The following is a 25,924-nucleotide window of genomic DNA, read 5'->3' on the forward strand; positions in this document are numbered from 1 at the left end:
TTATGAATAAGGAAAAAGTGCTTTCAAAAACGTCTTTTTAGACAAGACTATCATTCTACAGCGTTTTGTGCCCAAAGACAATATGCCAAATTTATGGAAATTTTGAAGCAGCAGCTAAAAAAGAAAAAAATCTAGGAGAAAAGTTACACTGAGAGAATAGATTCGTAAATTTGCTACGAATAGGTTGCCTACAGAAAACTTAGTGAAATATACGAGTTTTTCGCACATATGATGAATCATTTGTAGTTTTACGGCTTATTACGAAACTGTTTCAATAATCAAACGAATTGTTTGAGAAAAATGCGCAAAAATTTTTTTCTAATATTTAGGAGCATCTTCCGCAATATAAATGATTTTTTCCGAAGAATCCACAAAATAATTATGCACAAAAAAATCATATCGCTGAACGAATTTATTCGTACAATTGCTAAAAATAGGTTCATCCGCGGATCCTTACATTTTCGTGCATTCACACGATTTTATTTTCGTTCACTGAACAAAATTGTCTTACATTTTTTCATCCGATCCTTTGGGATTAATGGATGGCAAAAGAGATTTTTTTTCAAAATGCTCATCACTACGAAAGATGTTTATAACAAATTCTTGCTGCTAACGAATTAAATTCGTAATCAATCTAAGGAATTTATTTTACACTAACTACAGGTTTTTGCTAAAAAAACCTTCATAATATTAATAAAAAAATTGCTACGAGAGTGCATGTAATTTTTCTAAACATTTTCAGTCAAAAAAAAAAAATCACAATCATTCGAGTACTCAATAGCAAATCAATAGAAATTAAATCGATTTTGCTAGATCGATCTCTTTCATTAAAAATAAATGTTGTCAAACATCGGCCCTAAAGGATCGGAGGAAAAATTGTGCGAAAATTTTGTTCGGTGAACGAAAATGAATTAGTGCGACTAACGAAATATTCCTGCCATACAAACATTTTGTAAAATAACGGAACATTTTGTTTGGATCACGAAAAATAGTTTCGTGTTTTACGATGAATTTTGTGCAATGTACACTAAATATTTAACATCACGAAAATTTTCGTTCATCAAATCGCCGTGTTTTTAGTTCGTGAAACTACGAATTAATACGTGTATTGCATAATATTTTCGTTCTATTTACGAATTTATCAGTGTACACATACTACTATGTGACAGTTTATGGTCGCTGCCTGACATTGCGACAACTGAAAAAAAACGAAATACCATATGGTCGGTGTTAAGTCAGACCGAACGAAGTGACATCGAATGAATTTCGAGAAAAACGAGTTCACAGTTCGCAGCATCCTTCAAATTATAATTCGAAATTCATTTTTGCCATAACTCATACTAATTATAATATATTTCAATGCTCGCAAAAGTCGAATGTAGCTGAAGAAATCATTTTCTCACTTTTTAATAGTTTGCGACTTAGTCCGGTCTGAGTTAACACCGACCATATTTCTCTTGAAAAAGGCCAACACCAATGGCCGAAACGTCAGTTAGTAAGCAACATTCATAAACATAACCTTCATCTTTTAAACTGTGGGGCTTGCAATTCTCAAAATTTTGGCCGTGTGCGGTCAATTGTGTTCAGTTTCGTCACATCAGAAACTGAGACATTTGGAAAATTTTATTTTTCAATGAACATTCAACTTCGCAAGCAGAGAGCTTTGCATTTAATCTATAGTGTGTTGGTGAATCCCCTTCAGATTTACTCATTTTCAAGCATCACATCTCTTGTTGCAGGATAAGGAATAACGATTCTGTGGTTGGTCGAGTGGCCGTGAATCGTAATTTGTCTTTCCATTTGACATTTATTCGTACACTAAGGTTTCGGATTTACCCAAAGCTGAAATCATGAACTCAAGAAAGTTCTACTTGTGATCGCAAAATAATCCAAAAGAGCTTATAAAAAAAATATTCTGCAAAATAAATAAAGATTGGATAGCTCTTCTCGTATGAACATTTCATGGCGCCAGCAATAGAGATAGCTAGCATAATTTTAAGTTATCCTCATCGCGGGGCCCCTAAAACCCCGGGGCCCCTAAAACCCCGGGGCCCCTGGCCCTGGCCCAGTGTGCCCATGCGTAAAGACGGTACTGTTTCCCCGCTGTTATTAATATTTTGTTTGTATGTATGTGTTGGGAACTAAGCCTTACTAGAAAAAAGATTAACGGGTAGCATCAAGACTGGAACCGACAAACATCCACTCGCTAAAACGCCTGCTTTACACCTTATGCCATAACGACACATAATGAGCAATCGTTCGAATGGGCTATATAAACTTCGCATCATTGCAGCAGTGATCACAAATGGGACAGTATGGAGACGATGGTATGTGTTATTCAAGTTATCCCTGCACTACATGAGCCAACAGTGTGTAGCTATGGGGTACGATATTGTATTCCACAAGTATGAGGTTGGTTTAACACTAATGCATCGTTTGGGAGCTTTTCGCTCACAGTTTGAGAGCGAAAAAAACAGAATCAATTCCGCTCTCAACGATTCGTTTTGGGTGTACACACACACACAGACGCACATACACACATACACACACACACACACACTCAGACATTTGCCGAACTCGACGAACTGAATCGAATGGTATATGTCACTCGGCCCTCCGTTAAAAAGTCGGTTTTCAGAGCAATTGCAGTACCTTTTTATTGAGAAAGGCAAAACGTGATAATTGCGAAATCCGCGCAAAAAAAACTTTTAAAAATATAATAAAAGTCTTGCGTTGAGTTTTTTTTTACGCGGACTTTCGAATAACCGCGATGTTTTAACGAGGATTTTCGAATTAACGCGGTTTTTTACGCGGATTTTCCAATTAACGCGGTTTTATACGCGGCACGCGTAAAAAAAATCTGGGTGTAATACATTTTCATTATACAAGACATGACAACTACATACAAGAAAAGAAATCAATATTCGAGTTCTAAAATTTTGTAAAAGAAAAAGACCAAATCGAAAACTTGAACCAGTAATCAGCGGTTTGAGTTTGGTCGTCTTGATCAGCTGGTAGAAGATGCAGGATAATGTCCGCATGATATATAGGAGCCCAAGTAACAATTGAAGTTTTATAGCACGCTACAAGTGCAATCTAAGTTTTATGAGTGGCTATAAAACTACCATAAAACCTCAATTGTTACTGGGGAGGGATACTTTATGCCCAAATGGTCTAAACACCAAAAATGGTTGATGTTTCATGCATTTTAAAGATATTTGTCATCCAAAATTCGATTTCTTAGATTTTTTTAGTTCCTTCTTATATGGGAATTTCATGTGACCGGACGATTAACAGTTTATATTTCCGGAACCATACAACCGATCCGTACGAAATTTTGTAGCAGGAAAATATACCTTTAATTTGAGGCATTTGTGATAATCGGCTAAACCATCACCGAGAAACTGATAATAGCGAAAATGACCCGAGAATAGTAAAAAATTGTATTTGAGCGCGATGAAAACTTGAATTGAATGCCTTATCGTACAACCGCGCGCATCAATTAGCAACCATTACCATCCTACCAGATGCGAGCCCAAGAGCACACTGACGCCAAAACTTATGGCATATTCGTTTTTGACAGTGCACTACACCGGTGTAGTCTCATTCAAACTTGGGTGTAATCAGTCTATCTCTTTCTTTGCACTACACCGGTGTAGCACCAAGAAAAAACGAAAACGCTATTAGTTGACGGTACACGCATTCTTGAAAGAAGTTTATACAAAAGGTAAAAGAAGCGAAAGAGCTAGCATGCCTGGGTGCCGACCACATGTTGTGAGAATGGGAATTTATTTCAGCCAACTGCACAGAGGAGTAATTGGGGTCGAATCCTGGCCAAAATTATTTGCTGCTGCAATTGTTATTATATAATTATATATGCCTTAATATGAACTAAAAATAGACAATTACTAGATTTTGGAATTTGGCATCTACCCACCTACCAGTGCAGAGGCCAATTTTCTATATCCTTTCGAATACTAGTAATTTCTAGGTGATCTTTGTGAATACATTTGTTTTTCCAGTTGCATAAACATTTAATCAGTGGGAAAGGGAGAAGAAAAGGGACGCGTGTGCATATTTTCATAGAGATACATTTTGACAAACATAATATTTGGCCCTACAGCATTTCGGTGTACCTCAAATTAGTAAAAATTTCAATATATTCAAATCGCTTGGGATTGGTGGATCGGACAAGATCGGAAGAGTTAGAATATTTTTTGTACAGCTGAAATCTTGTTTTGTAATACTGCTTCAGCAACTTTGCCGGATCTGGTCGTATAATGTAACTTTTTTATCATTCAAATTTGGAATAAAATGTTTGAAAAAGGTATTTTTTCAAGTTGGTGCAATACACAGCAAGTCTATTTTTTTAAGTTAGTTTTAAGCTGAAGTTAAACAAACGGTTGTGTTGAACTACGTTTGTAATAATATTGTCTTATTGAATACAGTCATCATCACTAGAAAGCGATTTTGCTGAATATATAACGAAAACGATTAAAATATCCCTTAAAATATGACCATTGGGCATACATGCAAAAATTCTTTAACAATTTTTGATATGCTCCTAATTTTGCCACGTTATACAGTAGGTTCTTAGGTCTGAAAAAATATAACGAAACAAAAAAATCGAAAAAAAATATTTTGGTTTTTGGCCAAGAATTTGTTCTAGTTACTCCTCTGTGAACTGCATGCAATGAGTTATATATAGATGTAGCAGAACATACGGTTTGCTAGTGTTGGCAACCAAAAATATGTAAACAATCAAGAAGCACAACGGGTCGACGTCATAGCGGTCACACGATTCACTGGGAGCGGAACGACCGCTATGACGAAAGCAAGTCGATTTATACTGTGATCACTCACACCACTCATGTAAGATTCATCTTACGAATACCAAAGTGCCATCTTCGCCAGACCTGTATATACGACATTGAACTATCCAAGATGGATGAAAGGTGGGAACATTTGACACTTTTGAGTGTATTAGTTTAATACTTGCAAAATTAAGCATGGCGACCGGGGCCCTTGAAGTGAACGAACGAGCATCCTGATTCTTTGGTGCACGATGAAATATGAGAAAAGGTCGAGCTTCACCTCGGATCTACCTATTAGAACACTTAGGGACACTTTTGACATTAAAAATGTCTTACTCCACTATCTGGGGCTAGGTGTCATTCTAAAATCTAAACTATCTCCCATGTAACGAAACTATGTAAGGTTTGCACGCTTATAACTCCGATATTACTAGATGGATTTTAATCATTCATACACCAACCGATTCAGAAACATCTAACTTAAATATTGGTAATAATTTAATATCTCCCCAATAAAAGTAGACTTTTGGAAATTGGTAAAATTAAAAAGTTCACAAAAAACGGGAAAAATACCATTCGTGAGGCAGATTTCTCAGACACAGCCGTCAAAAGAGGGCAGCTTAGTTGCTCAATGAAACACGAAAAGTCATAAATAGAAGCAACGCATGTCCGTTTAAATCAGTTGTTGCTCTTATCCCACACGAGCAACGTCGTCTCCGGGCGATGCAATAAGCGCTATCGATTTTCGGTAACGTTGGCATTTGCACACACTCGCACCTAAGTGACTAAACCATATACGGTTAGTTTATAAATAGAGGTGACGCGTACCCGTTTGAATCAGTTTTTGTTCTTATGTCGAACGGGTAAGATCATGGCTGCAGCGTCTGGGCACTACAATAAGCGGTAGACGCTATGCATTTTCGGCAGCGGTGGCCGTGTGCGGATTTGTCGGGTACCAGCACGGTGTCACAGAATGATTTGCAAAGTGGGTGGGCGGGGTGGTTTGGATTTAATTCAATACGGTGTGTGCTGCTTAAGAGTGTTGCGTTTGAAAAAAATATATTTATTTTTATGCATGCGTGTGCGTTGTAACTTGTTAATCCATGTTTACGGCGCTTTGTAGCTGCGTAGGGTAAAGAGCCAATTGGTTTTCATGTTTCATATTTCGGTTATATGTTTTTTATCAGTAAGGCATCTGACAACGTGCTTCTGTAGTTATTGCACTGTACAGCAGCGTAGTATTTTATATAGGAGAGTACACTCAGGTTTTTTACGCGGATTTTGAAATTTACGCGGTTTTCATTTACACGGTCTGTATCCCCTGCGTGAAAAATCTGAGTGTAATTGCATCGGAAACAATCACATTCCTAGCAGAACTTTTTGTTTTCTAATTTCAAACACTTTTGTTTCGTACTGCACACAACGGAAAATTTTAAAACAGAACTTACCGTCCCAGCAGCAGTTGAAGTGGGTGTTCTTTTTCGATTCAAATTCAAGCCATGTCTTAAGCGTTACTGGACTTAAAATTGTTTACCCAGTTTAACCAGTCAGAATATCTGTCCTACCCTATGTATTTAAAACACAGTTCTAATTGCGTTTTAAGGTATACAACAAATACGGTTGGGTATACTAATTTAAATTTTAAAATAAATCTGTTTTAAATTATGAAACAAACCGCTGTACTGAAGATATAATTATGTCAGTCCTATTACCACATAAAACACCTATATAACATAAAACGCTGCAGAATTGGTTTAATAATACAATGTTTACACTACAGAGTTATAACACGTTTTAATAATTAGCAACAAGAAAAATGTCACCAAGATAGCATAAAAACCCGTTTTAACTGGTAGTGCGAACGTTGCATAACAATGTAATTTATCAAATAATTTCATTTTTCCACCACTAATCGATCAAGAAATACTTACACTTAAGATTGTTTACTTAAGTTCATTAGTACATTATTGAAAATTTAAATGGAAAATGAAATTTCATATTTTATGGAGAATCTGTATATTTCCGTTGGCGGGCGTGGGTTTCCTCATCACAGCTCTCAATATGGAACTTTTCTTTTGAATATATTTTCTGGACAGACCAGCCTATTTTTACTAGATGGATCAGCCAAATAATGCCAATCACCTAGTAAGATACTTGATTAATTAATAGATTACCGTTAAAAGACCTTCAATAAATTATTTTTTAATGGGGAGGGTATATAGCAAATTGTAACGTATGAAAACAGGCGAGTGAACAAGAACGTGTGTCGATATGTGTGATAGATAAAAAAGCTATATTTTTAATGTCACCGTGGTCGTGTCCTGTACACAACCCTTTAATTTTTTACTTCGAAAAAAACCGATTAAATTACCTATGAACTATGGCAACAGAAAGGCCCACTACGTCATTTGTTTGTGCTTTTCTTCTTCATATCCTCTTGTTTTTTTTCGGCTTCATCAAAGAAAAATGACAACCGCACTCACACACAGAAAAAATGTGCACACCTGTATCCGTCTTGCCCACCATCATTTCAAGAACGATTGAGAAGCGCGATTTACAGATCTGTATGCGTACCGCGCAGTGCTACCAAAAGTACAGATTTTTCTATAAAGGTGCAGATTATTGAAATTGTATTGACTTATTTGACGTCTAGGACACCAACACAGTTGCAATGTGTATAGACAACATACATATAACGCTATGTTTTCAATTCGCCATCTGATTTAACCTCATTTGGCAAAGAAACTACCCGATTTAACCTCAATCTCGCACTAACACAACTCCACATAGATTAGTCAATAGGTACAGATTAAAATCTCGACAAACATATGATTACGGCCTAAAAGCCAACTGTCAAAATCCACTTTGAATGGAAATTTCGGACAAACCGTTACTAGCCGAACACAGTTCACAACAGTTTATGAAAGAAAAAATATTTTTCTTTCGGTTACTATAAACATCTCTGATTGGCGCGTAACGGTTTATCCGGAATTTCCATTCAAAGTGGATTTTGACAGTTGGCTTTTAGGCCGTAATCATATGTTTGTCGAGAAATGATGTCTAAGGAAACCACAGCATGGTACATATTTTTGGAGATAAAATGGTAAAACACTAGTTTTATTTGACATTTCTAATACCTAGTAATATTGAGAAAGCGTACATAGGATATATAAATTTACGGAAACTGTTTTTCTTTGGTGTGTAATACAAATATATTTTGTAATTTGACTATTCCAAACAAATGATTTGTAGGCGAATGAACTTATGATTGAAACCTTAGCAATAGAACAAATGATTTTTGCACTAAGAACTCAGTGTTTTTCATTTATTATTGACGGAAAAATAAAGCGAGATTGGAAAGGTTGATGTATAAAACACCCAAATTAACCAAATATTATTCAACTAGCAAAACGTTTGCATTAACTTATTGCTGTAAATTTCGGTACAAATTTTCTGAAAAAGTAGTGCGATTTTTTTATTCCCGGTAAATAATATAAAATGTAGCATCACTGGTACCAGCTTATTTAATGTGGTTTTTGTTTGAGGCGAAACTGAGTCAGTTCCTAACCCCAACCGCTGTCAAAATGTATAAATTGACAGCGGTTGGGGTTAGAACCTGACTCAGTTTCAGGTTCAAGCGAAATCGTCATAAGTTTCTCTATGCCGCTCAGCAGCGAGAGGGGAATGGGTGTCGCAGCTCTCCAACGTGCTATGTTGCATCCGAAGTTTTGTATCACAACAGAGCAAAACTTTCTCTTTTGCTCACCGAAAAAAATCGCGGCGGACATGTTTAACTCAACAATTTGGTCATCGATGACCAATTGTTGAGTAATGTTGAATTTCGAAGCACGCCTAATGGGATGATATCTAGGTCAATTTTTCAGAAGGGCGTTACAGCAATTGCTTGCTTTCGAGAAAATCGACATTGAAATTTTAACGAACATTTCTAATTCCTAGTTTAATACACAAAGAGCTAGAAACCCTAATTCAAAGGATAAAACATACATGATTTGAAAATGTATTGCTTGTGGCAGTAAAAATTGGATTCTAACCACACTGCGCACTTACTATTCTTCTATTGAATTCTTCTCATAGACTGGTTAGCTCGACTGGTCTGTCCATGAAAATACCATCTCTATCACTTGAAATACATGTGATTTGACAGCTCGCAGTTTTCAGTAGCAGTTTGATCACTCGCACTTCGAAAGTGCGGAGTCCAGGTTGGTGGGAAGTGCGCAATATCGTTATAAACTTGCAGCTTCTTGAAAAAAATTGTTTCTGCTGTGATATATGCGAATATATGCATTAGGCCTTTTTTGTTTGTTAGTAGGTACATCCTAACGCCCTTCTTTACCGTCCTTTGACAAACAGCTTGTGTTGCTGCGGCTTCTGCCATGAGTCCTGTTTTCAATTCGTTTGCTGATACGGCCTGTCGGAAGAACTAGGCTGGAACATGACCCTAGTTCTTTTTTGCAAAACGTTTTAGGATTTTTTTAGGTATTTGTTGGTGCCAAATTCAGAACAAAAGGAATATATTACTAGCAGTGGACACGCTAATTTCAAATGCATTTTGTAGTTCAGTCTTCCATCGACTGCACCTCAAACCGAAACATCCTTGTGTATCAGGTGTCGTTGAGCAGTCGTTTCTGATCGACATATCTATCTCATCCGTAGACGGTTCTGAACTGCTTGAATTCGCTATCTGAATTTTGGATGTGACTGGTCTTTGGATCATATCATACATAAGCTCGATAAAGTATTAACATTTGTTTGTGCGAAGCAGGGATGTTATGCACCTCAGAGCAAATAAAGAGAAGAATAACAAACGCTCTTTGCACTTTTCATGCGAACCACCGCTCTTCTCTTTCACAATAAACTTCTTCACTCCGATGCGTGTTGCTCCCACACGTGTATTCTACTCCATGGCTGCACGCCACAAAGAGTAGAAATAAAGAGGCTCTTTAGTGTGTATCTTGGTCCCACGCGCACGTAAGTAAAGAAGGCAACTATTGCGCACTTCCCACCAACCTGGACTCCGCACTTTTAAAGTGCGAGTGATCTCAAAACTGCGAGCTGTCAAAAAACATGTATTTCAAGTGATAGAGATGGTACTTTCATAGACAGACCAGTCGAACTAACCGGTCTATGAGAAGAATTTAATGGAAGAATGGTAAGTGCGCAGTGCGGTTAGAATCCAGTTTTTAGTGCCACAAGCAATATAAAACATTTTTAAAACGTTAATCCGTTCTAACTTTATCTGAATTGTAGTTTGATTCGCCTTCCTACCTGCTTACCAGTGAGGGCTACCTGCTTACCAGTGAGGGGAGGCTCTTGAAGGTGACTCTTTATACGAAATTGTGCAGCTCTTGGTGCACAGATCTTACTCTTTTTCGTTTTCTAGTTTCTCTTTGTGCGGTCGTTCTGCACATCGCAGTGTTTTTGTGCTGCTCTATTTTTAATCGGTGTATTTTGCTCTTTGTGGTGTGTGAGCAAATCACAAGCCTGGTGCGAAGAATGATTTACATGTTCATGTTTGCTATCGGAATGGATATTCCTGTAATAACTTGTGGCGATCCACTACCCGTACCGAAAGCCATGCTTACCAAATACTAAGAAGGTACAAAGATAAACTTTCGGAAGTTATTAAATCCAACAGCTGGGATATTTACAGTTACTTATATTGTTTAAAATTTATAACATAAGATTAGATACCCATCTTTCTAATAAATAGATATCTAGTACACCACCGTGATAGACATAACTGTCCCACCTGCATTGGAAATCCATAGCAGAAGGGACTGTTATACGTGATGGTAGTACAGCATTTATGACTAATGGTTCGCCTAACACAATTTCCCGTATTCCCATTAATTTGTTCAGCGTCTACCTTATTAGATAGAAGAAACATTTTAACACATCCGCTTATGTTTTGCTGCAGATGAATTCGATATAATGATCGCCGTCGTACATTCGCTGGAACAAATTGTTACCTTGTATCAGCTAGAATTTAGTTAGTAGTAACTGATTGGGAATTTCGTTTACGTTCCGTACCTTGAAGGTAACCTCTTCGAGACTGCTTTCATCATAAAGCGTCAAACTCGTTGGCCTCATACTTTCAGCTAGGCGTACCTGTGTCCTGTTTCGCCGTTAATGTTCAGGTTTTTTGCAACGTTGTTATCCCCGAGAATGCAGCAACTCTCAATCATTGATCATAAAACTTTTCATTGTGGATGATTTGCATCACCGTGTTGTTGGATGTGGGTGCTTTCACCGCGTTTTACCCGTTTTCGTCGATGTTGCCAAATAGTAGTATTAGCTCATTACAAACGGAGGTCAACTGAAAAACCTTTAGTAATGCAAATCCCAAATAAAAAAAATCTCAATTATAATATAAACTTACCACTCTTTCCGACAAGCAACCGACAATAAACAAGGGCAGGCGCAACAATACAATGTTGACAACAGACTTAGACAAAGGTCACATGAACGTTGGCAAAATATGTGCTTCCTGTTTGGCCGGAGCAGATTTAGGTTTTACTTTTTGTCGATTATCCGTGAAACTTTGCTTCATAATCTGAACCAGCATCTCCTCATCGCTGTCATGTTCCACCACTTTCTCCGTCTTTTTAATATTCTTGCTAAAATTCTCCATATACTTCTTCTTCATTGTCCACTGGGTTCGGCCTCGGACCCATTTTCATCGGCCGGATTTCTTTAATCTGCTTAGAAGCAATTTCACCTCCAGTCCCTTCGGATTTAATCTCATCCTAAACATCCGCCAGTACATCATCCGAAATTTTGTTGAAATAGTTCTTGAGCGAGCCGGCCACCGGAGCAGAATCTTCCTGTGCTAGTTTCTTGCACCTTTTTGCCTTTCTCCTTAGTTCAACTGGAACTCTCTGCCTTCAGTTCGTCCTCGTCAAATACTTCGCGATAATTCTCCACATATTCGTAAGCGGATCCATCTAAAACATGACGTTGTCACAAACAAATAAGTACCGATAAATAGATAATTCTTACCGTCGTCAACGATATCATCTTGTAGCGATCACGTGTATCAGATTTTAAAATAGCTTCCTATTCAGTAACTCCCGTGCCCTGCTGTAAAGATAGGTTGTTCACTTCTTCCATCTCCTATGGTGAAGAATGAATACCGGGCGGCTAGAACAAATGTTCTGCTTGCGTGCAAGCCAAACGACGTTTCTCTCCATGTCGTTTTCTCTTTGCTATAGCGCGGACGTTGAACTTACAGGCGATACGAGGTGCCGACTTATTTGTCATGTTCTTGTTTCCCCAACTGTTGGACCCGAAGATCACTAAAAATTGGGTGGATGAAATAGTTAGATGCAAATACCAAAGGAGAAACGAGAGGTGGTTCGATCCCGAACAGTTCCAAATGAGTTCGCAATGTAATTTCCGGTTTCAAACCCTTAAAACTCGTTTAATCTGAGGATTCACAGTTTCCCTGTTCAACCATTTCAATTTGGTCAGTGGAAGAAGACAGAGTGTGCTTGTAGTATCGTGATTTCGTTCCGAGGTTTGTCTTAACAACATGAGAGCTCAGTTGATTAGGCTAATTAAAAAAAAATAATATCACTTTCATTCTAATAGGGCTAGCGCAATTAGGAGAAAAGTTGAATGTGCGGAGACTTTGCGGGAAAGTGCGAGAAAAAAAGGTAAAAAAGGTTAAATAAATAGGTCTTCAAACGACAAGCTCAAACCGTCTGCCAGCCGTGCGACGGCTTTTAATTGCAGATTTTGCGCCTGGCAAAGCTACTACCGCACCGCCAGCAAAGATCATCCCACCTCCTACCACCACACTCTGCATCCACGTTTGCTGAGGAATTGCGTCCGTTGCAGTAAAAACTCGCACCAAGAAGCGTCGCAACGTGCGTAATGCGGCATCACTAAACGCCGTCAGCCGGATTCGTAGATCCGTAATTTGTTGCTGGTACGCTGTCCGGAGGTCCGACACTACCAGCAGTTACCATCAATCCCCCTAGGACCTCCACAACACCATCGGCGCTAGAAAGCGCGAAACCGCCGCGTCAGTACCGAACGGCACTCGTCGTATTTGGAGCAAGCAGCGCGGCACCAGCAGTCGTCGAAGTTTGATGGTGTGAGTGCGCATCGAAAGCCGCAGCGTGAGATGGTTAACGAATAGACAGACTGTGAGTAAACGCCTAAATTCCCTGCGCAGGGTAAGCAAAAGCTTGAGCAAAGATAGAGATTATAGCTAGTACAAAAATTTCCACCCGCACATGCTAGGGCCCTGAACCGGTATTAGAAATGTAGGATTAGCAAAATAAGTGTAGTTTTGGAATAAATGTAAAAATTAGATTGTGTGTCCCCTAGAGTGACAGGAAAAAATGACCCCTATCGGCCTATGCCTGCGTCGATTCCTAGTTCCACCAGGAGTACTTGTACCAAATTTGAAGCAAATCGGACAAGTCTAGCTACCGGACCAACATGCCTGAAGTTTGTATGGGATTTTTCGACAATTTACATGGAGAAAACCCACTAACTCGCATTTTCGCCACTAGGTGGCACTATATGCATCGTATTATCACTGTAAGTGAAAATAAGAAAGACAATTTAATTGCCTACAAATTTGTTGAAGACTGCTAGTCAATCCGGCTTTGGTAAAAGAAGTTATTAAACTTTTAACGAAGTGATGTCTGAGTCAGTTTTGCATGGGGCCTAGCAGTGCATGATTGTGGATCAGTACTTGATTCGCATGAACAAAACATTTTTGTGAAATAATTTGACGTCAAATATAGTTGCGGACTCTTTGCGTATTGTTTGGTGTCGTCCCGCGAGACGGAGTACCCTTCGGCTTTTGCGTCTGCCGTTTCGTTTTCCCCAAATTTTAAATAAAACTAACCCGCCCTGGGGTTGGGTTTCTGGTCGGGCAACCATGAACGTGACAAGCGTTCCTCGTAAGAGGTGGCGCTTAAATCGCTTGTTCAGTGATCTGGGAAAACGCTATAGCAGACAGATACGTAGGTACGTTTGGCACGCGCTACATTTTGGCGCCCAACGTGGGGCCACGTTTTTGGGAGATCTTAGGAAAGCTAATTTTTTTGTGTAATTATTCTTCGATTCGGTTCATGGTATTTCTTTCTTTTGAATATAGTAAACTCCATTTAATGGTTTATTTGTTCTTGTATTATACGTAATATATTTCTTCAATAATTTTCTCTTATAGTTGTACATATTTACGGTACGAAAACTGGTGTGAAGTGATAGTTGTAGGTTTTTGTTTCGTGTTCATCAGTTGGTTTTTTTTATTAAAATAAATTATTGCAGTCATTCAATATGACGAACCCATTTCCCCACGCTGACCACCTGACTAACGAGGAGGTGGACTACGAATTGGTTATTCGGGGTAAGGCTGAGGAGACGAAATGCGACCCGGACGTCAAATATAGGTTGCTTCGGAATTTGTTTCACGAAGATGTACGTGAGAATCGTGACTATTCGTCCCCGTACACTATAGATAAGGAATACGACTACATTATGGGAAGGGTTGAAACTTTGAGTAGGAAGTTGGATAATGGGCCTGATGAACGGGTAATTTCTCGTCTGAAGCATTATCTTCTCAGGGTTATGAGATGTCAGACTCCCAATCTGCCAATTCGGAGGGAGCTTGCAAACCATATACGTAGTATTTTGGACAGGTCTAGTGGGCGGAAAGGGCCCGACGAAAAACAAAGTTGGGCGTTGGCAGCAGATGCTCGGAGAGAATCATTGGGTAAGGAAGGGGTTGAAGAAGACGAGTCTGGGGCGGTTGGAGGTCAAAATAGAGATGATTCGGTTGAGGAGAATAACGATATAGGCAGTCCAGTGTCCAACCAAGGGCAGGCATTGGAGGGAGGGGTAAGTGATCAGAGCAAGGTATTGTTGGACCGAATCGCCCAGCTCGAGAGAGAGCTGGTTAAATCTCATCTAGCAGATCGACCCAGAGCTAGTAATATTCTGGCTGGAAACGGCACAAATGGCGGAACATTCGATTGGCGTTCTTCCGGGAACGGGAATGCTCGTAGGAATGCGACGAGCCAGTTGGAAGTTAACCGCCAAAATGTCCGCAGAGAAGGGAGGGCTGGAGAGATAACCATGCGATCGGATTATCCGCGGGAACCCCGTTACGATGAGCGGTCTCTCAACGAAGGCTACAACTTGAGGGATCAATATCAAGGAGACCGACGTAGAGGCAGCCAACCGGTGACGATAACAAACGATTATTCCAGGCTTTATTTCGGGAGGAGCTATTATGAGCGAGATGAAGTACAACGACGAAATAATTTGCCAGATTCTCCGAGGGGGTACGAGGGAGAAAGAATCCGATCGAGTCAGGGTTTTCGAAATTCGGGTAACTTCTGGGAACGTAGTTCCGGTCTTAGCTCCGACGACGAAGAGGGCCCTGATGTATTTCATCGCCAATTTCGGCAGCGTAGGTACCGACGAATCAGCGATGCGGAGATTCAGATCGCAGATCGCCGCATGGAAAAGTGGCACTTGACCTTCAGTGGGGATGCCCGTCAACGCTCGCTGGAAGATTTTTTGCATAAAATCCGCCGACTAGCCACGATGGATCGAATCGCAGATGATGTATTGCTGCAAAGAGTCCACACGATCTTTAGAGGGAAAGCTTACGACTGGTATCTATGTTATTTATAATTAATTAATATCAACAGACACAGTATGGTCCTAATGATAATTTCTTAATCTATTTAAAAAGTCAACATGTAAACTGCTACGTGGAATGTGAAGATCGAACTCGGATGACACTCTGTTGAAGGTCCGCTGCAAACCAATGATGGCACCGTTTACTCCATAGTTAGTCCGGCGAAGAGGTAATCGGAGGAATAAATTATTGCGAAGGGCGCGAGGGCGAACGTTCAAATTTATCGCACTGAGAAGCTCGGGGCAGTCAATTCGATCTTGCAAAATATCCGAAATCGTAATAGCACGGAATAGATCACGTCGCACTTGCAATGTATCGAGTCCAATAAGCAAACCCCGGCTTTCATAACTTGGCAGCTGGTGAGGGTTGCTCCAAGGCAATCGACGAAGGGCAAACCGAACAAATCTGCGCTGTACTGTCTCAATTCGATGGACACCGTTGAGATAATGAGGGTTCCACACAACTGAACAATATTCCAGAGTTGATCGAACGAGTGAGCAGTAGAGAGATTTCAAGCAGTAAATATCTGAAAAGTGCTTAGATATTCTCATTATGAACCCCAAACAGCGTGACGCCTTTGCGACAATATAGCTGATATGCTGTTTAAACGTCAGTTGTTCATCGAGAAAAACTCCAAGATCTTTGACGCAATTCGCTCTGTCAATTGTGGATTCAGCTAGACAGTAATTGAATCGAATTGGCGTTTTTTTCCTCGAGAACGTAATGACCGTACATTTCTTGGGGTTTAGGGTCATTCGGTTGATCTCGCACCATTCCGCAAAGGTTTCCAGTTGGCGTTGAAGGAAAGCTGCATCATCAATATTCCGTATTCTATGGTATAACTTGAGGTCGTCGGCGAAAGACAACCGTGGTCCTTCTAAACAAAAGTTAACGTCGTTGAAATACAGAAGAAAAATCAATGGACCGAGATGGCTGCCTTGCGGAATACCAGATGAAGCAAAGAACTCTTCGGATACACAATCACCTATCTTGACTGCTAGACGACGATCACTGAGATACGATTGCATCCAACGGAGAATATTAGTACCAAAGCCAAGTCTATCCAATTTTGCCACTGCAATAGCGTGATTTATCTTGTCAAAAGCAGCGGAAAGATCCGTGTAGATAACGTCAGTTTGAAGGCCGTCCGACATAGCATCTGTAACATATGTTGTGAACGACAGAAGATTCGTAGATGTTGAACGTTTCGGCATAAATCCATGCTGAGTCTCGGAGATATACTGTTTGCAGTGGCTGGAGATGGGTTCCAACACAGCCATTACAAACAGCTTAGGAACTGCGCTCAGCGTTGTAATACCACGGTAATTGTCAACTACCTTTTTATCACCTTTTTTGTGAACTGGAAACATGAAGGAGGATTTCCAGAGTTCGGGAAATACTCCGGTTGATAGCGACAATTGAAACAGATGACAAAGAGGTTCAATTAGACCGGCAGAGCATTTTTTTAGAATAATAGTTGGTATACCGTCTGGGCCTGCCGAGGTTGAAGCCTTCATTTTGCTAATCGCCAGTTGTACCATATTATTGTCGATATTGATAGAGTTCAAAGACTGGTATGATTGAGGTACATTGAGAGCCGCGCGTGAAGCCTGGGTCGATGTCAGTTTCTCGTTGGAGAAAACACTCGCGAACTTTTCAGAGAATAGTTGGCAGATCTCCTGTAAACTAGAGCTCATACGTCCTCCATAGCTCATCGTTGAAGGCAACCCGGATTCCTTTCTTTGCTCGTTTACATGCTTCCAGAATGTTTTAGGTTCGGACTTCAACTTACGTTGCACGTTTCGCAAGTAATCGGCATGGCAACGCTTCGATGTCTTTTTATAGACTTGGTTAACATGAACGTAGTGTTGTCGCAGCACGTAGCCCCCAAACTTGGAGTACTTCTTCAGAGCGGCTCTTTTAGTCGCTTTTAACCGTCTCAGCTCGGCAGTGTGCCACGCTGGGTGCTTAGATTGAAGGCCACTTCTTTTGGGTACATAGCGATCGATAGCATAGCTCATAACATTGGAGAAGGTCTGCACTGCAACGTTGACATCATCATTGTCGAGAATTTCAGTCCAGTGGATATTCGACAGGAAGTCAATAATGCTATTATAGTTGGCTTTTCTAAAATTATAGCTGACGGTGTCAGAAGCATTGCAGTCATGCTTCACTCGAATCGCTTCAAGCAATATATGCAGGGGAGGGTGATGTCTAACAGTCTTTACCAGGGGGAACGGTGCTGCGGTAACTTTTGGCGCGTAGTCAGATTTGCTCGAAAAACAGAGATCAAGGATTCTGTTGTTCTCGTTCACCACATTATTCGTTTGGCGCAGCAGATTTAGACTGTAGCAGTCAAGCAAACTGGTGATACCAGCATGAAAAGATGACAGTTCGGGATCAGCGAACATAAAACCGTCAGAAGCAGAGCGCCATTTTAATCCGGAGAAATTGAAATCACCAACAATCAGGATCTCATCAACCGGGCTTGCTTGAGCGGAAATCCGTTCCAGTGACTCAGTATGTGAATCAATCAATGTCGAATCGCGAGTGCGGTCCGGTGGAAGATAAACCACGCAAAGAAAAAGTGCGTAGCCAGCCAGTTTGATTCGCACCCACACCTGCTCGACACAGACCCCCAAAGTATCGTCAATCAGTTGCGCTTTCAATCGACGATGGATAGCCACAAGTACCCCGCCGCCGGTAGCCTTGAGACTGTTACGTGAGCTGCGATCAGTTCGGAAAACATCGTAGTTGGCACCAAATGCTTGCACTGACAGAGTGCTATCGCTAAGCCACGTCTCTGTGAGGGCGATTATGTCGAAGCATTCATCCGAACTTGCTACCAAATAATCTTCGATTACTGAATTCATACCACCGGCATTCTGGTAATATATTTGTAGGTTTGAATGCCGCGATTGATTGCCGTTGGTATCGATTTGGAAGACCCCTTCCCCACTCCTGCACACAGGACCGGGACGACTGGTGAACGCTGGCTGCAATGGCTCGACTATGGCAGGGGGATCTAGGGCTTCCATAGTGCTAGCTGCAGTGCGTCCCAGGGTGCGATGAGTCATACCAGCATAGCATAGAGTGCTTAGTCCTTCTGTGATCGTTGTAGAGCCGAATGTGCTATGAAGAGACGTGCTCGTTACGATGGGATCCAAATTTTGTTTTTGACATTGAAGATTCACAGCGGCGGTAGAGTTGTGTTCATCAGCAGACTGTAAGTGAAATTTACATTGAGGGCGTGCAGCATCTTGTATTGCTTCGGAAGGACATATACCCTTCTTGGCTTTACCTGACACAGAAGAAGTCGCCGATTCGCCGAAAATTTATTCGGACGAGTTCCTCAATTGGGAGGACTTCGAAGAAAAAATACGATATATGTACGGCAACCCTAATAAAGATCAAGGAAATCGGCAGAGGATTTACGAGCGCAAGCAACTTCGCCAGGAGACGTTCCTTTCTTTCAAAATGGAAATCGAACGACTAAATAAGTTGTTGACCAGGCCGTTGGACCAAGAAAGACTGTTCGAAGTGATATGGGACAACATGCGTTACCATTACCGGTCCAAGCTGGCCTGCCGAACCGTGAGGGACCTTCGGAAGTTGGAGTACTATGCCTACCGCATCGATGCTCATGATCCAGCGTACCGCCATGCTCGGGACGGACCATCTCGACCGGCGAATGTTCATCGAATCGAAGAAAAGGTTGAGGATTCGTATTCTTCTTATTCAGAGCCGGAAGAGCTTAACGCCCTCGATAGGAAGTACGACAGGGATCGGAAAAGGCATCAACCCGTATCGCAATAATCCAACCAGATACCAGAGAGTGGAGTAGATAGACCAGTTCCGCTTTGTTGGAATTGTCGGAAAACTGGACATGTCTGGAGGCATTGCAGAGAAGAAAAACGAATCTTCTGTTACTTGTGCGGAACCCAACGGAAGACAACCGCAAAGTGCGATAGTCACCCCCGTCCTCGTCAGACGGACACTAATAGAGTGCCGGGAAAATAGATCAGGAATGCAAGAGAGGGAACGATGACATTCCTACCGATACAAATGTTCCCAGTTTCGCGTTTGAAGATCTTTTTCAGAAGGTTTGTGAGGTAAGAGTACAGACAGAAAGTTGTCCGCACGTCACCGTGCAGATTTTCGACAACAACTACGACGCCCTTTTAGATTCCGGGGCAAGCGTTAGCGTCACCAACATTCCGGACATTGCGGAACGAAATGGTTTAGCCTTGCAACCGAGTCTGCTGAAAATCGTAACTGCGGACTGTACACGAGAGCCTAGGTTACGTTCAGCTGCCAATTAGGTTTCGGGGAGTGACGAAAATTCTTCCCACGTTGGTAGTTCCTCAAGTGTCGCGGGCTTTGATCCTTGGATATGACTTTTGGAAGAGATTTGGAATTCAACCGATGGTCTTAGGGGAGAATGGCTTCGAACAAGTCAATATCGCTGAATTTACTGGTCAACCAAGCCCTGAGATGGATACATTACAGGTGTCGATATTACCGATCGCCACACTTCCGGCACTGAAGCAAATCGAACCAGACGAAACTCTAGATATTCTAGCTTTGAAGTTACCAGAGGCATTCAAGACGACCCCTGAGACGGTCGAAACCGAGCACGAATTGACAACGGAGGAACGTAAACAACTAGCTGAGGTAATTAGATTGTTTCCATGTACAACTGAAAATCGACTGGGAAGGACCACGCTATTGCAGCACGAAATCGTTTTACGTGAGAAGGCCAAACCTACGCGCACGCCATTGTATCGCTGTTCCCCGGCTGTGCAGGCCGAGATGGAAGCTGAACTGGAGAGGTATAAACGGATGGACGCTATAGAGGAGTGTACTAGCGAGTGGGCCAGCGCTCTAGTTCCCGTTCGGAAAGCAAACGGAAAGTTTAGAGTATGTCTCGACTCGCGACGTATCAATGCTTGGACCAAAAAAGATTCCTATCCAATGCGGAATATGGGAGGGATTTTCCATCGTCTGGGAAAGGCCAAGTACTACTCCGTTGTAGATCTGAAGGATGCGTATTTCCAAATTCGAGCCCAATGTCTTCGTCTACCTGGATGACATTTTCATTGCCACAGAGACATTAGCAGAGCATATGCGGTTACTGCGGATTGTAGCGGATCGATTATCTAAAGCGAACCTCACCATATCCCTGGATAAAAGCCGCTTTTGCAGAAAGCAGGTGACCTACCTAGGATACCTACTTACGGAGGAAGGCGTATCGATCGATAATAGCCGGATCTCGCCGATCCTAGACTATGCACGGCCCCGAAATGTAAAGGACATCCGTCGGCTGTTAGGACTTGCCGGCTTTTATCAACGATTCATCCGGGACTATAGCCGAATCGTCACACCGATATCGGATTTGCTTAGGAAATCCAGGGTCAAATTCCAGTGGAAAGAAGCGGCCGAAGCAGCCTTTGGGGAGTTGAAGGCTGCGTTGGTGTCTGCGCCTATACTAGGAAACCCCAACTTTGCACTGCCATTTTCCATCAAGTCAGACGCTTCTGACAATGCGGTTGGAGCAGCCCTAGTCCAACAACAGGACGGCGAACAGAAGGTCATAGCTTACTTTAGTAAAAAGCTGAGCAGTACCCAGCGAAAGTATGCCAGCGTTGAGAAAGAGTGTTTGGGAGTGTTGCTGGCCATAGAGCACTTTCGACACTACGAGGGGACGCGGTTTAAGGTAGTCACGGATGCCCGTAGCTTACAGCTTTACCATTGGCGTGGAGTCCGGTAATGCGAAGCTATTGTGATGGGCTCTTAAAATCCAGTCGTATAACATCGAGCTGGAATACCGGAAAGGGAGGAGCAATATCCTGGCTGTCTGTCGCGGTCGATAGAAATAGTCTCCGTTCAGGTGAAGGACGGCGATCACCGAGTACTTATGGCTAGAATCGGGAAGGAACCAGCAAAGTTTCCTGACTTTCGCATGGTGGGAGGCCAAGTCCTTAAGCTCGTGAAAGTGGATGGGAAAGTAGAGGATGCCCGTTTTCAATGGAAACATTACCCTTCGAAGTCAGAACGAGCTGATATTGTACGCACCACCCACGAGAGGGCGCACCTCGGAGCGGAGAAAACGTTGGCCAGCATAAGGGAGCGATATTATTGGCCCCTGATGAGTTGCGAGGTGAAACGGTTCTGTCAGTGCTGCTTGACCTGTCAAATGAGCAAAGCGACGAACCAGAACTCGGCCCCTCCGATGGCCGGACAGAAAAAAATGGCCCAATATCCTTGGCAGTTTCTCGCGATGGACTATGTAGGTTCACTCCCAGCATAGGGGGAAGGGCAGGAGCACCTGCTTACTGGTGGTTACGGACCTTTTCAGCAAGTTTGTTATCGTTCAGCCCTCTCGACAAGCAACAGCAGAATCTTTAGTTAGCTTCGTAGAGAATTCACTGTTTCTGCTGTTTGGCGTTCCGGAAGTAATCCTGTCCGACAATGGAACGCAGTTTGTTTCCCAGTTCTTCCAAAATCTTTTGACCAGGTATCACGTCACCCACTGGAGAACGCCAAACTATCACCCGCAGATTAATGATACCGAAAGGGTCAACCGAGTAATCGCGACCGCCATTCGTGCCTGCATTCGGAAGGATCACCGAGAATGGACGAACAATCTGCAGCAGATAGCCGACGCGGTTCGAAATTCTGTCAATGATGCCACTCGTCACACCCCGTACTTTGGCATGTTTGGAAGGAACCGGATTTCCGATGGTCGGGAATATCGCCAGCTTAGAGATTCTCCCACCAGTAACGACGGACTGCTGGGAAATGAAGAACAAAAGAAGCTGTTAGCAGACGTCCGGAAAAACCTCCAGACCGCCTATGAGAAGCATTCGTCCTACTACAACCTTCGGTCGAATGCCTATTGGATTTAGGTGGGAGGCGAATGGGGATATTCCATTGTAAATTTCTGAAACAGCTCGCCCCACCAAATACCTCCCTCTCCCAATTAAAAGAAACTAATTCGAGCTATGTATCTCTCATTTCTTGAGTAGACAATTGCTCTGGTTGCGGAAAATACTGTTCAACCGTTTGTACGGCGCCGCACTGTTCTTGGAACAGCTGCCGCCCCCACAATAACTTGCATTTACTGGGGGCTCTTTGAGACCTTACAAATCTGGTTGGAAAGTTAATTTGAATTCGGGAAATAAGAAGCGTTTCTCCCGTAGTAGTTGCTAGTGCATGTATAGCCATCCGCTCGACCAGAAGTCAGAGAGAGTTCATGGCGCAAGCTAGAATGATCCCCATAACCAGAAACTCCGAGCCAATGTGGCGTTGAAGAGGAGTACCAGTAGGGGGAAACCTAGCGCGAGTCCAAGATCGGGGATTCTTGGACGATGACCGCACAATAAGACTCGGATATCCTTCACCTGCAAGGTCGATAAAGAGCAAACCAAAGTCAATCGAGCTGGCCATAGCAATTACTAAGGAGGAAAGTTTCTGAATTTTCAAAGAATTCCCTGAGGGAAACTTCATTCGAACAGGTGGGCGTACCTGTCGAGAGAGAAGTCGTGGACCTTTCCTCAGGACCACAACGATAGAAGAAGACGAATAGGGTGTTGTGCTGATCACAATCACCCACCCTCCCCCAATATATATATATATATATATATATATATATATATATATATATATATATATATATATATATATATATATATATATATATATATATATATATATATATATATATATATATATATATATATATATATATATATATATATATATATATATATATATATATATATATATATATATATATATATATTTTGAAAAATTTTCCCTTTCGGATGAAATGATGTTAGTTTTTTTTTGCAACTACATCGAGTCGAGTTATGTTTATACCTAACCCTAACATTTATTAAAGAAATTGCCTGCTACTTACAACTACAAGGGGTAGTTGTTTTTTTTGTATATAGAGTTATTTATTGATGCATAGTATAGTTATTTCCGTGCATGGTAATCTTATTTATTTATTTACATTTTTTGTTCATAAAATGTTAAATTATTTATTTATTTATGCATGTAGGTAATATTTATTGATTTCCTAAATAGTATTTCCAAAATAGTATTTATTTATTTAGATGTTTATTTATTTATTTGTGATTTATTATTTTCATGTTATTTATTTGTTTCTTTATGTTATTGAGGAACATTTGGGCACAGAGAACAGACGACCATCTTCAGCATTCAACTTGTGTAAAATCTCTAACGGTTTCGAAGGTAGTTTGGATATCTAAACCAGGTGCGCTACTGTCGTCATGTTTTTTGTGACTGAGTGCGACAGAATTGACACCGGTTATTCCTCTACCCAGTCAAACTAGTCCGGAACCGATTTGGACTTCCAGCATGAATTCCAGCTCAAATGCGTCAACCGATAGAGTCGGAATCGGTTGTTTTCGTTGAGCTAGATTCCATGCAGAATCCATCCTGGATTTCGAACCGGTTCCGGAATCGATTTGACGGATAGTTGGGATAGGTTGGTGTGATGGCGCTAGTGTTTTTAGTATATTAATTCAAATGTTTACACACGTTTTTTAAATATTTTTCTTCGATCATGGATGTCTGTTCTCTGTGATTTGGGGGGTATATCGATGACACCGTATAACGTCACCTCCTTCATTCACAACTGGTCCGGGGCCAGTCCGGTTGCTCCTAAAAAAATAAACTTACCATTAGATCCTGTTCAAAACACTCAATCGGAATCCAACTTCTCGATTTCTGCTGGTTTCTTCAAAACCAGTTGCATCGTAGGAGTATTCCTGTGGGTGGGTTCATCGTCGACACCCGTCCATCCTCGGGAGCAGCTACCTAGAAAATATAAATAAACTTGATGTTAGCTTACCATGTTCCGTCGTCCACCGTTTGTTGGGTGGCCAACAATTTATTAATTTACCTATAAAAAAAACGAACATGAAATCTAAAACTGACTCGTTCCACTATTTACTTTTTTTGTTTTGACGTTACTCATCGTGACCGTGTTGGTGATTCATTGTGTGCGTGCTATGAGCGAAATTTTGGGAGCTTTTATAGGGTTGCAAACTTTTTACCTACACTTTCGTTATGTTTTGTGTGGCCGAAATATTTCGGCGTGAGAAACATAATGTAAAGGTGGAGTAGGGTAATGTTTATGTTATTTCAGTGTGCGTGTGTGTATTCATATGGTCGGACAAGTTCCGGCGTTGCATACGCAGCTGAAATAATTGAGTTTGGGTTTTTGGGAAATATTATGGCAGATTTCTCACTGGTCGATGCATTTCGGCGTTAGAGTTACTGCTAGGGGTACGGATGAGGTTAATGCGTTTTGTCTTTCCGAGATTTGTGACCAAGAGATATGTTGGGGTTTTCTCGGAAGACAAAACTGTGCGGTAAATTAGATGGAAGGATACCTTTCCATTGAATTGGAGTAGTCATGAAGTCTAATGAGCTTGTTCTTGTTGTTAGTCGATTCATTATGAATTACTTGCGTTTTGTCCAATTGAGAGTGTTGACCAATAAGTGTATTGGGGTTCTCTCAAAAGGCGAAACAGTGCGGTGAGTTCAATGTAGGGATACCTTTCCATTAGATTGGAGTAGTCCCGAAGTTGAATGAACCTGTGTGTGTTATTGAGATTTAGTGTTTGTGTTGTATGGGGATAAGCTTGATCTAGAATTGAGAAGTTTTAGATGCAATGCTATTATGGGAACTTGTAAGTGATTGAGTGTTTGATGTTTGAACCGCCAACAAGGAAACGAATGGAATATCAAACTCACTCAGTAAATTCGTACCACCGGAGCCGAATATTTTGTAAATATTTGTATATAGTAATCTTAAGTTGCTATAAGGTGATTGCTTGTAATGTGTAAGTCTTCAAGTTTTTTTCTTGTTCTTCTGTACAGTTTACCGTTACGAAAATTTGGTTTTACTCCTTCAACCAAATTTTCGTAAAATAAGCTGGGGTGTTATGTAACGATCACGTGTATCAGATTTTAAAATAGCTTCCTATTCAGTAACTCCCGTGCCCTGCTGTAAATATAGGTTGTTCACTTCTTCCATCTCCTATGATGAAGAATGAATACCGGGCGGCTAGAACAAATGTTCTGCTTGCGTGCAAGCCAAACGACGTTTCTCTCCATGTCGTTTTCTCTTTGCTATAGCGCGGACGTTGAACTTACAGGCGATCCGAGGTGTCGACTTATTTGTCATGTTCTTGTTTCCCCAACTGTTGGACCCGAAGATCACTAAAAATTGGGTGGATGAAACAGTTAGATGCAAATACCAAAGGAGAAACGAGAGGTGGTTCGATCCCGAACAGTTCCAAATGAGTTCGCAATGTAATTTCCGGTTTCAAACCCTCAAAACTCGTTTAATCTGAGGATTCACAGTTTCCCTGTTCAACCATTTCAA

The 25,924-nt window shown here is 41.3% G+C and overlaps 1 protein-coding gene and 1 long non-coding RNA gene across 4 annotated transcripts in view; both read right to left on the bottom strand.

Moving 5' to 3' along the window:
* Positions 1–25,924, bottom strand: part of LOC131692030 (scavenger receptor class B member 1) — a 247,130-nt gene that overhangs the window by 207,629 nt on the left and 13,577 nt on the right. The window lies entirely within an intron of this gene.
* Positions 11,298–24,348, bottom strand: LOC131692034 (uncharacterized). The gene is made up of 3 exons (XR_009305899.1): positions 24,211–24,348; positions 11,835–12,130; positions 11,298–11,779 (listed from the first exon to the last, which is right to left on the bottom strand). It is a non-coding gene; the product is annotated as an uncharacterized LOC131692034 (long non-coding RNA).

This window comes from Topomyia yanbarensis, chromosome 3, assembly GCF_030247195.1.
Source record: "Topomyia yanbarensis strain Yona2022 chromosome 3, ASM3024719v1, whole genome shotgun sequence".
NCBI lineage: Eukaryota > Metazoa > Arthropoda > Insecta > Diptera > Culicidae > Topomyia > Topomyia yanbarensis.